We start from the raw sequence: 12,437 nt of genomic DNA, 5'->3' as shown, positions 1-12,437 counted from the left end.
GAGAGAGAGAGAGAGAGAGGGAGAGAGAGAGAGAGACTAACCGTCCCAAACAGATGTCTGACTGCATGGACCATCTAAGAACCCTAAGAACAGCTTGTTAGAGTAGATTGTATATCAAAGCGGTTTAGAAGTCCTGGCTCTGTGGGGCTGCTTTTCAGAGACGGACGGACGGACGGGCGGACGGAGGTAATACAGATGGAGGATTACTAACACTTGATGGTTCAGGCTTTCTGAGGTTTAGGTTCTGTTGTTGGGATGTTCTTTTCACTGAGCTCACTGAGTCTTAATATCATATATCACATACTGCAGCTATAATATCATATATCACATACTGCAGCTATAATATCATATATCACATACTGCACCTATAATATCATATATCACATACTGCAGCTATAATATCATATATGATATATTATTTGTGACTGAATGATTTATTATATTAATCATGAGAATATCTGACAATATAATAGATGGGATTTGTGTAATTTCTTAAGTGCTTATGGAAAAGTGTGGAAAAGGTGAGCTTTGTCTTTAAAATATTATTGATTTTATAGAGTCCTTAGAAATGTAAAAGACACCAAAAAAAGCAATGTAAAAGACAACAAAAGCAATTTAAAAACACAAAGAATGATCTACATTCCTGTTACCTCGACATGTGACCAGATACACCCCCCCCAGCCTCCCACTTACCTCATGTCCGCATAGGAATTTAAATACAACATAACATATTATAATCATCTTTTACACCCACTCTTGGCTCCACTCTGGGTTTTAGTGGTCTATAGTTGGTATTGGCTCCACTCTGGGTTTTAGTGGTCTACAGGTGGTCTTGGCTCCACTCTGGGTTTTAGCAGTCTACAGGTGGTCTTGGCTCCACTATGGGTTTTAGTGGTCTATAGTTGGTATTGGCTCCACTCTGGTGGTCTTGGCTCCACTCTGGGTTTTAGTGGTCTATAGTTGGTATTGGCTCCACTCTGGGTTTTAGAAGGTCTACAGGTGGTCTTGGCTCCACTCTGGGTTTTAGTGGTCTATAGTTGGTATTGGCTCCACTCTGGGTTTTAGTGGTCTATAGTTGGTATTGGCTCCACTCTGGGTTTTAGTGGTCTATAGTTGGTATTGGCTCCACTCTGGGCTTTAGTGGTCCACAGGTGGTCTTGGCTCCACTCTGGGTTTTAGTGGTCTATAGTTGGTATTGGCTCCACTCTGGGTTTTAGTGGTCTATAGTTGGTATTGGCTCCACTCTGGGTTTTAGTGGTCTATAGTTGGTATTGGCTCCACTCTGGGTTATAGTGGTCTATAGTTGGTCTTGGCTCCACTCTGGGTTTTAGTGGTCTATAGTTGGTATTGGCTCCACTCTGGGCTTTAGTGGTCCACAGGTGGTCTTGGCTCCACTCTGGGTTTTAGTGGTCTACAGGTGGTCTTGGCTCCACTCTGGGTTTTAGTGGTCTATAGTTGGTATTGGCTCCACTCTGGGTTTTAGTGGTCTATAGTTGGTATTGGCTCCACTCTGGGCTTTAGTGGTCCACAGGTGGTCTTGGCTCCACTCTGGGTTTTAGTGGTCTACAGGTGGTCTTGGCTCCACTCTGGGTTTTAGTGGTCTACAGGTGGTCTTGGCTCCACTCTGGGTTTTAGTGGTCTACAGGTGGTCTTGGCTCTCCTCTGGGTTTTAGTGGTCTACAGGTGGTCTTGGCTCCACTCTGGGTTTTAGTGGTCTACAGGTGGTCTTGGCTCCACTCTGGGTTTTAGTGGTCTACAGGTGGTCTTGGCTCCACTCTGGGCTTTAGTGGTCCACAGGTGGTCTTGGCTCCACTCTGGGCTTTAGTGGTCCACAGGTGGTCTTGGCTCCACTCTGGGCTTTAGTGGTCCACAGGTGGTCTTGGCTCCACTCTGGGTTTTAGTGGTCTACAGGTGGTCTTGGCTCCACTCTGGGTTTTAGTGGTCTACAGGTGGTCTTGGCTCCACTCTGGGTTTTAGTGGTCTACAGGTGGTCTTGGCTCCACTCTGGGTTTTAGTGGTCTACAGGTGGTCTTGGCTCCACTCTGGGTTTTAGTGGTCTACAGGTGGTCTTGGCTCCACTCTGGGTTTTAGTGGTCTATAGTTGGTATTGGCTCCACTCTGGGTTTTAGTGGTCTATAGTTGGTATTGGCTCCACTCTGGGTTTTAGTGGTCTATAGGGCTTGTGGTCTACAGGTTTGGCTCCACTCTGGGTTTTAGTGGTCTATATTTGGTATTGGCTCCACTCTGGGCTTTAGAGGTCCACAGGTGGTCTTGGCTCCACTCTGGGTTTTAGTGGTCTACAGGTGGTCTTGGCTCCACTCTGGGTTTTAGTGGTCTACAGGTGGTCTTGGCTCTCCTCCGTGTGTTACAAGAGTGTTTGTCTTTGACCGTATCCAGTTTATCATGTATATCGGGTTGGTCTTTCAGAGTGGTGAATTTAATGAAAACGGATTAGCATATTATTTTGTATATTTTCCTTATTTTGTATATTTTCCTTATTTTGAGAGAGTCTGTGTAATCCTGTCCAGGAGAGAGATCCAGAGAGAGTCTGTCTGTGTAATCCAGTCCAGGAGAGAGATCCAGAGAGAGTCAGTCTGTGTAATCCAGTCCAGGAGACAGATCCAGAGAGAGTCAGTCTGTGTAATCCAGTCCAGGAGACAGATCCAGAGAGAGTCTGTCTGTATAATCCAGTCCAGGAGACAGATCCAGAGAGAGTCTGTCTGTAATCCAGTCCAGGAGACAGATCCAGAGAGAGTCTGTCTGTGTAATCCAGTCCAGGAGACAGATCCAGAGAGAGTCTGTCTGTGTAATCCAGTCCAGGAGACAGATCCAGAGAGAGTCCAGGAGAGAGAATCCAGAGAGAGAGAGAGTCAGTCTGTGTAATCCAGTCCAGGAGACAGATCCAGAGAGAGTCTGTCTGTCTGTGTAAGATCCAGTCCTGTGTAATCCAGTCCAGAGAGAGTCAGATCCAGAGAGAGTCTGTGTAATCCAGTCCAGGAGACAGATCCAGAGAGAGTCTGTCTGTGTCCAGGAGACAGATCCAGAGAGAGTCTCCAGAGAGAGTCTGTCTGTATAATCAGTCCAGGAGACAGATAATCCAGTCCAGGAGAGAGATCCAGAGAGAGTCTGTGTAATCCAGTCCAGGAGACAGATCCAGAGAGAGTCAGTCTGTGTAATCCAGACCAGGAGACAGATCCAGAGAGAGTCAGTCTGTGTAATCCAGGCCAATGGTTTCTGTACACTTCCTTCTTCATGTCTACGGTAGTCTGGCTCGCATATCACCTTCATTTGCTAGATATGGCCATCCCCACAGTCCATCACCCTGCTAGGTATGGCCATCCCCACAGCCCATCACCCTGCTAGATATGGCCATCCCCACAGCCCATCACCCTGCCAGGGTACGGCCAGCCCCATCACCCTGCTAGGTACAGCCATCCCCACAGCCTATCACCCTGCTGGGTACAGAGTAATGTTATCACAATATATGCGGTGGTGAAACCCCACAAGGCGTTGGGTTAGTTGAGTCAGACACACCAACCAACACGCTCACCTCTACCTCAACGCTGTAGGCTCAACAGAGTCCGTCTGGCATGTGCTAATGATAAAGCCTAACATACGAATGTCGGTGAGAGTTAGGGTTAGGCAGGGTCTGTTATATCACAGCTCTGATATCGTTAAGGCAGCCGAGACGTCTGCTGAGTGTCTGAACCCATATCACCTGGCACGTCTGGCTGACTGACTCAGCCAATCCGACGAGGGCTTTTGGTCATTGGAGGTGGGGCATCGGGCGATAACTCAGAGAGCTGGGTTGAGGAGGAGTCACCTTGCCAGGAGGAGACAACGTTCTGCCTAATGACCGATGAGAGGAAACATGTCTGGACGTGTTTGTTATCATGTCACGTCCCAAAGTCTAGTAGCAGGAGGAGGATCAGATTGTTTCTGACATACAGATGCAGGATCTTAATTTGATCACCCTGTTGCAGAACGTTCCTTCAATGCAGGACATTTTAAACTGATAATGTAATTGTGGTTTTTAAAAAAGGCTTCTGAAGTTTGTAATTTCCAATTAGAAATTGTAGACTTGATTTTCCCTTACATAAACTGTCTGTCTCTCTCCATGTCCCTCTCTTCTCCCCCAGATGGGTGTGGCTCAGATCGGGACCTCTTCCTGCGCCAGTCCCTAATCCCAGCCCCCAGCCCTCTTCAGCCCTCCCAACCCTCCCCAGCTTTCCCAACCCTATCCCACAGGAGAGAAAGGGGATCCGGAACAGTCCAGATTCCAGAACCTCGTTGACAAGCTCATCTGCCATCACTCCGTAGATCAAACAACCACTTCTCATCACCACGGTTACGTCCCAAAATGGAACCCGATTGCCTATGTAGTGCACTACTTTTGACCAAGCTTACTTATTTTTGAAGTAGTTGCACTATAGGAATAGGGTGACATTTGGGATGCATGGCACCACTCCACCAAGCAAACACAGTAATCCTCCTCCCATGCCAATGCCTCCCCACGCCCGGCCAGCACTGCCACTTCTCTCCCCTGTATCTCTGTGGCTTCTCCCACTCCCTGCCTGGCATCATTTAACATTACGATATTTTCCCCATAGTGTTTACCCACGGATGATGAGGCACCTCATTGCTATGCATGTGGCAGACGAATCATAAACCTATACCATATGCCATCTCAATTTGCTGATGGGCCCAAGCTGTTTTGGTGGATATAAAACCCTTGGATTACGGAGGCTTGATCCTCAGTGAATGGAGAGAGAGAGACAGGGGAGAGAGGGAAGAGGGAGAGAGAAAGAGAGAAACAGAGATGGGAGAGACAGAAGGGGAAAGAGAGAGGGAGAGAGAGGGACGAGAGAAGGAGAAGAGAGAGAGAGAGGGTGAAGATGATAGAGAGAGAGACAGGGAGAGAGAGAGGGTGAAGATGATAGAGAGGGAGGAAGAGAGACAGGGAGAGAGAGAGAGGGTGAAGATGATAGAGAGAGAGGAAGAGAGAGAGAGGGTGAAGATGATAGAGAGAGAGGAAGAGAGACAGGGAGAGAGAGAGGGTGAAGATGATAGAGAGAGAGGAAGAGAGAGAGAGGGTGAAGATGATAGAGAGAGAGGAAGAGAGACAGGGAGAGAGGGAGAGGGTGAAGATGATAGAGAGAGAGGAAGAGAGACAGGGAGAGAGAGAGAGGGTGAAGATGATAGAGAGAGAGGAAGAGAGACAGGGAGAGAGAGAGCAAGATAAGGACAGAGCAAGGTGGATTAGACACCTCATCTTCCTCCCATCTCATTGTTTGGGTCAGAAGGAGAGGAACGTAGTGGTGAAGACGGCCCTCACCAGCCCCCTGATGTATAACAGTTATACACAAAACATAACATTGGTGCTCAGACGGCCCTCACCAACCACCTGATGTAATACCTAATCCCCCAGGAGGGCAGTGTTAGTATGACCCGGGTGGCTACCTAATCCCCCAGGAGGGTGGTGTTAGTATGACCCGGGTGGCTACCTAATCCCCCAGGAGGGCAGTGTTAGTACGACCCGGGTGGCTACCTAATCCCCCAGGAGGGCGGTGTTAGTACGACCCGGGTGGCTACCTAATCCCCCAGGAGGGTGGTGTTAGTATGACCCGGGTGGCTATCTAATCCCCCAGGAGGGCGGTGTTAGTACGACCCGGGTGGCTTCAAAACAAACAAAAAAAAACACAGACAGACAACATGTTTTGTCACCTTTCCCTCAATGTAATTAGAAAGTAATTAGAAAAACTGTTGAATCAAAGGTAAATCATTTTATTTATTGTTTTTGAGTGTTCATCAATGATGTGTTCAGGGAAAGCTAAAGCTCTTGTTTTTTCCCCCAGAACACGGCCTGTTTACATACAAATAGGTAGCCTAAGCTACTTTACCCACGGTCATAACGTAGATTGTTGAATACAGAATGATAGGATTTTGATTTAGTTAAGCCTTGAGATATTATAGAGAGCTTCCTCACAACAGGGAGGGAGTTATTGTGATGATTAACATTACCTGACGTGATCGCTGGCTACACCAACGACGTTACGATGTGACAAACTAACTGATAAACAACTAAAAAAGGCTTTACTATTAATCCATTATCAGGTTTTGACTAATATCAACCCTTTGGCTTCTATGACTAAAATGTCTGCCATTTGATGTCCTTAGAGCAGGACAGAAAACCCACAGGACAGTAGATCTCCAGGAGGAGGGTCGGACTGTAAACCCACAGGACAGTAGATCTCCAGGGAGAGGGTCGGACTGAAAACCCGCAGGACAGTAGATCTCCAGGAGGAGGGTCGGACTGAAAACCCACAGGACAGTAGATCTCCAGGAAGAGGGTTGGACTGAAAACCTACAGGACAGTAGATCTCCGGAAAGAGGGTCGGACTGAAAACCCACAGGACAGTATATCTCCAGGGAGAGGGTCGGACTGAAACCCCACAGGAGAGTAGATCTCCAGGGAGAGGGTCGGACTGAAACCCCACAGGACAGTAGATCTCCGGAAAGAGGGTCGGACTGAAAACCCACAGGACAGTATATCTCCAGGGAGAGGGTCGGACTGAAACCCCACAGGACAGTAGATCTCCGGAAAGAGGGTCGGACTGAAAACCCACAGGACAGTAGATCTCCAGGGAGAGGGTCGGACTGAAACCCCACAGGAGAGTAGATCTCCTAGAAGAGGGTTGGACTGAAAACCCACAGGACAGTAGATCTCCTAGAAGAGGGTCGGACTGAAAACCCGCAGGACAGTAGATCTCCGGGAAGAGGGTCGGACTGAAAACCCACAGGACAGTAGATCTCCAGGGAGAGGGTCGGACTGAAAACCCGCAGGACAGTAGATCTCCGGGAAGAGGGTCGGACTGAAAACCCACAGGACAGTAGATCTCCAGGGAGAGGGTCGGACTGAAAACCCGCAGGACAGTAGATCTCCGGGAAGAGGGTCAGACTGAAAACCCACAGGACAGTAGATCTCCAGGAAGAGGGTTTGGGCAGCCCTGCCTTAGAGGATCAAAAATAAACGACACTGTTCATTACTAAAATGAAAAATAACAACATCTTTGTTTTGCAATGTTTTAATACAACAACAGCTACAAGAAGAGATAATATGATGTCTTGAATTGTGGAAATATATTTTGTTAGTATTTCCACCTTCCTTGAAAATCTCCCCCGTTGCCCCAGAAAAGCATTGAGGAGCCATAGTATCCACCATCATTCACTGTAACAGAGCTGTAGAACTGTAGTGCTGAGAGACGACTGTCTCCTTTTAATGGAACCTGTTCAAGAGGAGCCCTATAACGTCTCTTCTATAACGAGCGGACACTCTCTTAATGGCCGACCCACAGTGATTCTATCTTCATTTTCATTGGATAGAATGCTCGAGATCGATCTGAGGGACGACTTCATCAATCCTGATAATGTAGTTATATAGTGCCCCCGCTGCGTCCCAAATTGCAAGCTATTCCCCTTACATTGTCCACTACTTTTAAACAACCCACTATGGTCCTGGTCAAAAGTAGTGCACTATATAGGGAATAGGGCTCTGGTCTATAATAGTGCACTATATAGGGAATAGGGCTCTGGTCAACAGTAGTGCACTATATAGGGAATAGGGCTCTGGTCTAAAGTAGTGTACTATATAGGGAATAGGGCTCTGGTCTAAAGTAGTGTACTATATAGGGAATAGGGCTCTAGTCTAAAGTAGTGTACTATATAGGGAATAGGTCTCTGGTCTAAAGTAGTGTACTATATAGGGAATAGGGCTCTGGTCAACAGTAGTGCACTACATAGGGAATAGGGCTCTGGTCTATAGTAGTGCACTACATAGGGAATAGGGCTCCAGTCTATAGTAGTGCACTACATAGGGAATAGGGCTTTGGTCTATAGTAGTGCACTATATAGGGAATAGGGCTCTGGTCAACAGTAGTGCACTACATAGGGAATAGGGCTCTGGTCTATAGTAGTGCACTATATAGGGAATAGGGCTCTGGTCTATAGTAGTGCACTATATAGGGAATAGGGTGCCATAGGGCCCTGGTCAAAAGTAGTGCACTACATAGGGAATAGGGTGCCATAGGGCCCTGGTCAAAAGTAGTGCACTATATAGGGAATAGGGCTCTAGTCTATAGTAGTGCACTATATATTATATTCTAGGGAATAGGGTGCCATAGGGCCCTGGTCAAAAGTAGTGCACTACATAGGGAATAGGGTGCCATAGGGCCCTGGTCAAAAGTAGTGCACTATATAGAGAATTTCGGTGTCGTTATTGTCACAGAATATATTATATTATATATTATATTATATTCTAGGCTCCAGACCCTGGATGTTTAGGTAGGGCCATGAATTCTCCCTTTATTTGTTAGCTACGATAGTTAAGGAAGTGAAATACAGCGACACGGCATATTCATTAAGACTAGGTGGAACAGCTATAGAGTTACCTCATATTCATTAAGACTAGGTGGAACAGCTATAGAGTTACCTCATATTCATTAAGACTAGGTGGAACAGCTATAGAGTTACCTCATATTCATTAAGACTAGGTGGAACAGCTATAGAGTTACCCCATATTCATTAAGACTAGGTGGAACAGCTATAGAGTTACCTCATATTCATTAAGACTAGGTGGAACAGCTATAGAGTTACCTCATATTCATTAAGACTAGGTGGAACAGCTATAGAGTTACCTCATATTCATTAAGACTAGGTGGAACAGCTATAGAGTTACCTCATATTCATTAAGACTAGGTGGAACAGCTATAGAGTTACCTCATATTCATTAAGACTTGGTGGAACAGCTATAGAGTTACCTCATATTCATTAAGACTAGGTGGAACAGCTATAGAGTTACCTCATATTCATTAAGACTAGGTGGAACAGCTATAGAGTTACCTCATATTCATTAAGACTAGGTGGAACAGCTATAGAGTTACGTGGGTTTGTGACAGTACATTTGGATATGTAGGGTGGATTTCAAACCCTAAATGAGGAAAGTTGTATCTCCATTGTAGCTTTGGTAGTTAGTTGAATTATTAATTTATCAGACTCAAATATAGACTTAAATGTAGACTGGAATTTAGACTCGAATATAGACTGGAATTTAGACTCGAATATAGACTGGAATTTAGACTCGAATATAGACTGGAATTTAGACTTGAATATAGACTCAAATATAGATTTGAATATAGACTCAAATATAGATTTGAATATAGACTCAAATATAGAATCAAATGTACTATAATTGACCTGTATCAACTATTGTTTCAACAAACTTGATTCTACGATGAGGAGAACAGACATGCTTGTTTTGCTACTGTACAGTAGAGTTTATCATCATGACTCATTAACATACTGTACAGTAGAGTTTATCATCATGACTCATTAACATACTGTACAGTAGAGTTTATCATCAGGGCTCATTAACATACTGTACAGTAGAGTTTATCATCATGACTCGTTAACATACTGTACAGTAGAGTTTATCATCATTACTAATTAACATACTGTACAGTAGAGTTTATCATCGGGGCTCATTAACATACTGTACAGTAGAGTTTATCATCAGGGCTCATTAACATACTGTACAGTAGAGTTTATTGACTCATTAACATACTGTACAGTAGAGTTTATCATCATGACTCATTAACATACTGTACAGTAGAGTTTATCATCAGGGCTCATTAACATACTGTACAGTAGAGTTTATCATCATGACTCATTAACATACTGTACAGTAGAGTTTATTGACTCATTAACATACTGTACAGTAGAGTTTATTGACTCATTAACATACTGTACAGTAGAGTTTATTGACTTGTTTACATACTGTACAGTATAATTTATTGACTCATTAACATACTGTACAGTAGAGTTTATTGACTCATTAACATACTGTACAGTAGAGTTTATCATCATGACTCATTAACATACTGTACAGTAGAGTTTATTGACTCATTAACATACTGTACAGTAGAGTTTATTGACTCATTAACATACTGTACAGTAGAGTTTATTGACTCATTAACATACTGTACAGTAGAGTTTATTGACTCATTAACATACTGTACAGTAGAGTTTATTGACTCATTAACATACTGTACAGTAGAGTTTATTGACTCATTAACATACTGTACAGTAGAGTTTATTGACTCATTAACATACTGTACAGTAGAGTTTATTGACTCATTAACATACTGTACAGTAGAGTTTATTGACTCATTAACATACTGTACAGTAGAGTTTATTGACTCATTAACATACTGTACAGTAGAGTTTATTGACTCGTTAACATACTGTACAGTAGAGTTTATTGACTCATTAACATACTGTACAGTAGATTTTATTGACTCATTAACATACTGTACAGTAGAGTGTATTGACTCGTTAACATACTCTACAGTAGAGTTTATTGACTCATTAACATACTGTACAGTAGAGTTTATTGACTCGTTAACATACTGTACAGTAGAGTTTATTGACTCATTAACATACTGTACAGTAGAGTTTATTGACTCATTAACATACTGTACAGTAGAGTTTATTGACTCGTTAACATACTGTACAGTAGAGTTTATTGACTCGTTAACATACTGTACAGTAGAGTTTATTGACTCATTAACATACTGTACAGTAGAGTTTATTGACTCGTTAACATACTGTACAGTAGAGTTTATTGACTCATTAACATACTGTACAGTAGAGTTTATTGACTCGTTAACATACTGTACAGTAGAGTTTATTGACTCATTAACATACTGTACATTCTCCAATAATACATTAGATAATCCCCTCCACGTGGTCCCATGTTTTTCTGGCCTTGCAGCTGACAATCAAATTACGATTATGATAAATTAGTTTTAGGATTTACAGTGTTAACATATAGGTGGACAATAACACAGGGATAATAACAATATGTTCAATGTAACAACAACAACAACAACAACAACAACATCATGGTACCAGATTTAAAATGAGAAATTAATCTATTGCCTTGAAAGGTCATCCACCATTGAAAAATAATCTGTCCCCAACAAGTGATTGACCAGTACCTCAGTGACATACTGTATCAAATCATTGTTCACAATATGTCCCTATTCCTCCCCTTCCTCTAGTCGTTTGTTCTGCTGACCAGTACAGGGTCCCTGTCCATCTCTCTCTCCACAGCTGTGGATCCCTGTCTGTCTAATTCTCCACAGCTGTGTGTCCCTGTCACAGGTGTGGGTCCCTGTCAGTAATTATCTCCACAGCTGTGGGTCCCTCTCTCTCTCTCTCCCTCTCTCTCTCTCTCTCTCTCTCTCTCTCTCTCTCTCTCCACAGCTGTGGGTCCATGTATGTCTCTCTCCACAGTTGTGGGTCCCTCTTTCTCTCTCTGTCCCTCTCTCTCTCTCTCTCTCTCTCTCTCTCTCTCTCTCTCTCTCTCTCTCCACAGCTGTGGGTCCCTGTCTGTCTCTCTCTCCACAGCAGTGGGTCCCTGTCAGTAACTCTCTCCACAGCTGTGGGTCATTCTCTGTCTCTCTCCACAGCTGTGGGTCATTCTCTGTCTCTCTCCACAGCTGTGGGTCCCTGTCTGTCTCTCTCTCCACAGCTGTGGGTCCCTGTCTGTCTCTCTCTCCACAGCTGTGGGTCCCTGTCTGTCTCTCCACAGCAGTGGGTCCCTGTCTGTCTATCTCTCCACAGCTGTGGGTCATTCTCTGTCTCTCTCCACAGTTGTGGGTCCCTGTCTGTCTCTCTCTCCACAGTTGTGGGTCCCTGTCTGTCTCTCTCTCCACAGCTGTGGGTCCCTGTCTGTCTCTCTCTCCACAGCAGTGGGTCCCTGTCTGTCTCTCTCCACAGCAGTGGGTCCCTGTTTATTTGTTTGTTTGTTTATCTCCACAGCTGTGGGTCCCAGTTTGTCTGTCTCACCTGGGGTTAACCCCTCCCCTGACACACTGTGTACCCCATCCTCCCTTCTGTCAGTACCCTCCCCTGACACACTGTGTACCCCATCCTCCCTTCTGTCAGTACCCTCCCCTGACACACTGTGTACCCCATCCTGCCGTGATGGCCAACTATGCTATGTTCCTTCCTTGTGATGGCCAACTCAATCAATCAAATGTATTTATAAAGCCCTTTTTACATCGATGTCACAAAGTGCTATTCAGAAACCCAGCCTAAAACCCCAAACAGCAAGCATTGCAGATGTGGAAGCACGGTGGCTAGGAAAAACTACCTAGAAAGGCAGGAACCTAGGAAGAAACCTAGAGAGGAACCAGGCTATGAGGGATGGCCAGTCCTCTTCTGGCTGTGCTGGGTGGAGATTATAACAGAACATGGCCAAGATGTTCAAATGTTCATAGTTGACCAGCAGGGTCTAATAATAATAATCATAGTGGTTGTAGAGGGTGCAACAGGTCAGCACCTCAGGAGTAAATGTCAGTTGGCCTTTCATAGCC

This window comes from Oncorhynchus tshawytscha, linkage group LG12, assembly GCF_018296145.1.
Source record: "Oncorhynchus tshawytscha isolate Ot180627B linkage group LG12, Otsh_v2.0, whole genome shotgun sequence".
Classification (NCBI taxonomy): domain Eukaryota; kingdom Metazoa; phylum Chordata; class Actinopteri; order Salmoniformes; family Salmonidae; genus Oncorhynchus; species Oncorhynchus tshawytscha.
The sequence above is the reverse complement of the archived record's forward strand: the minus strand, read 5'-3'. Positions refer to the sequence as shown.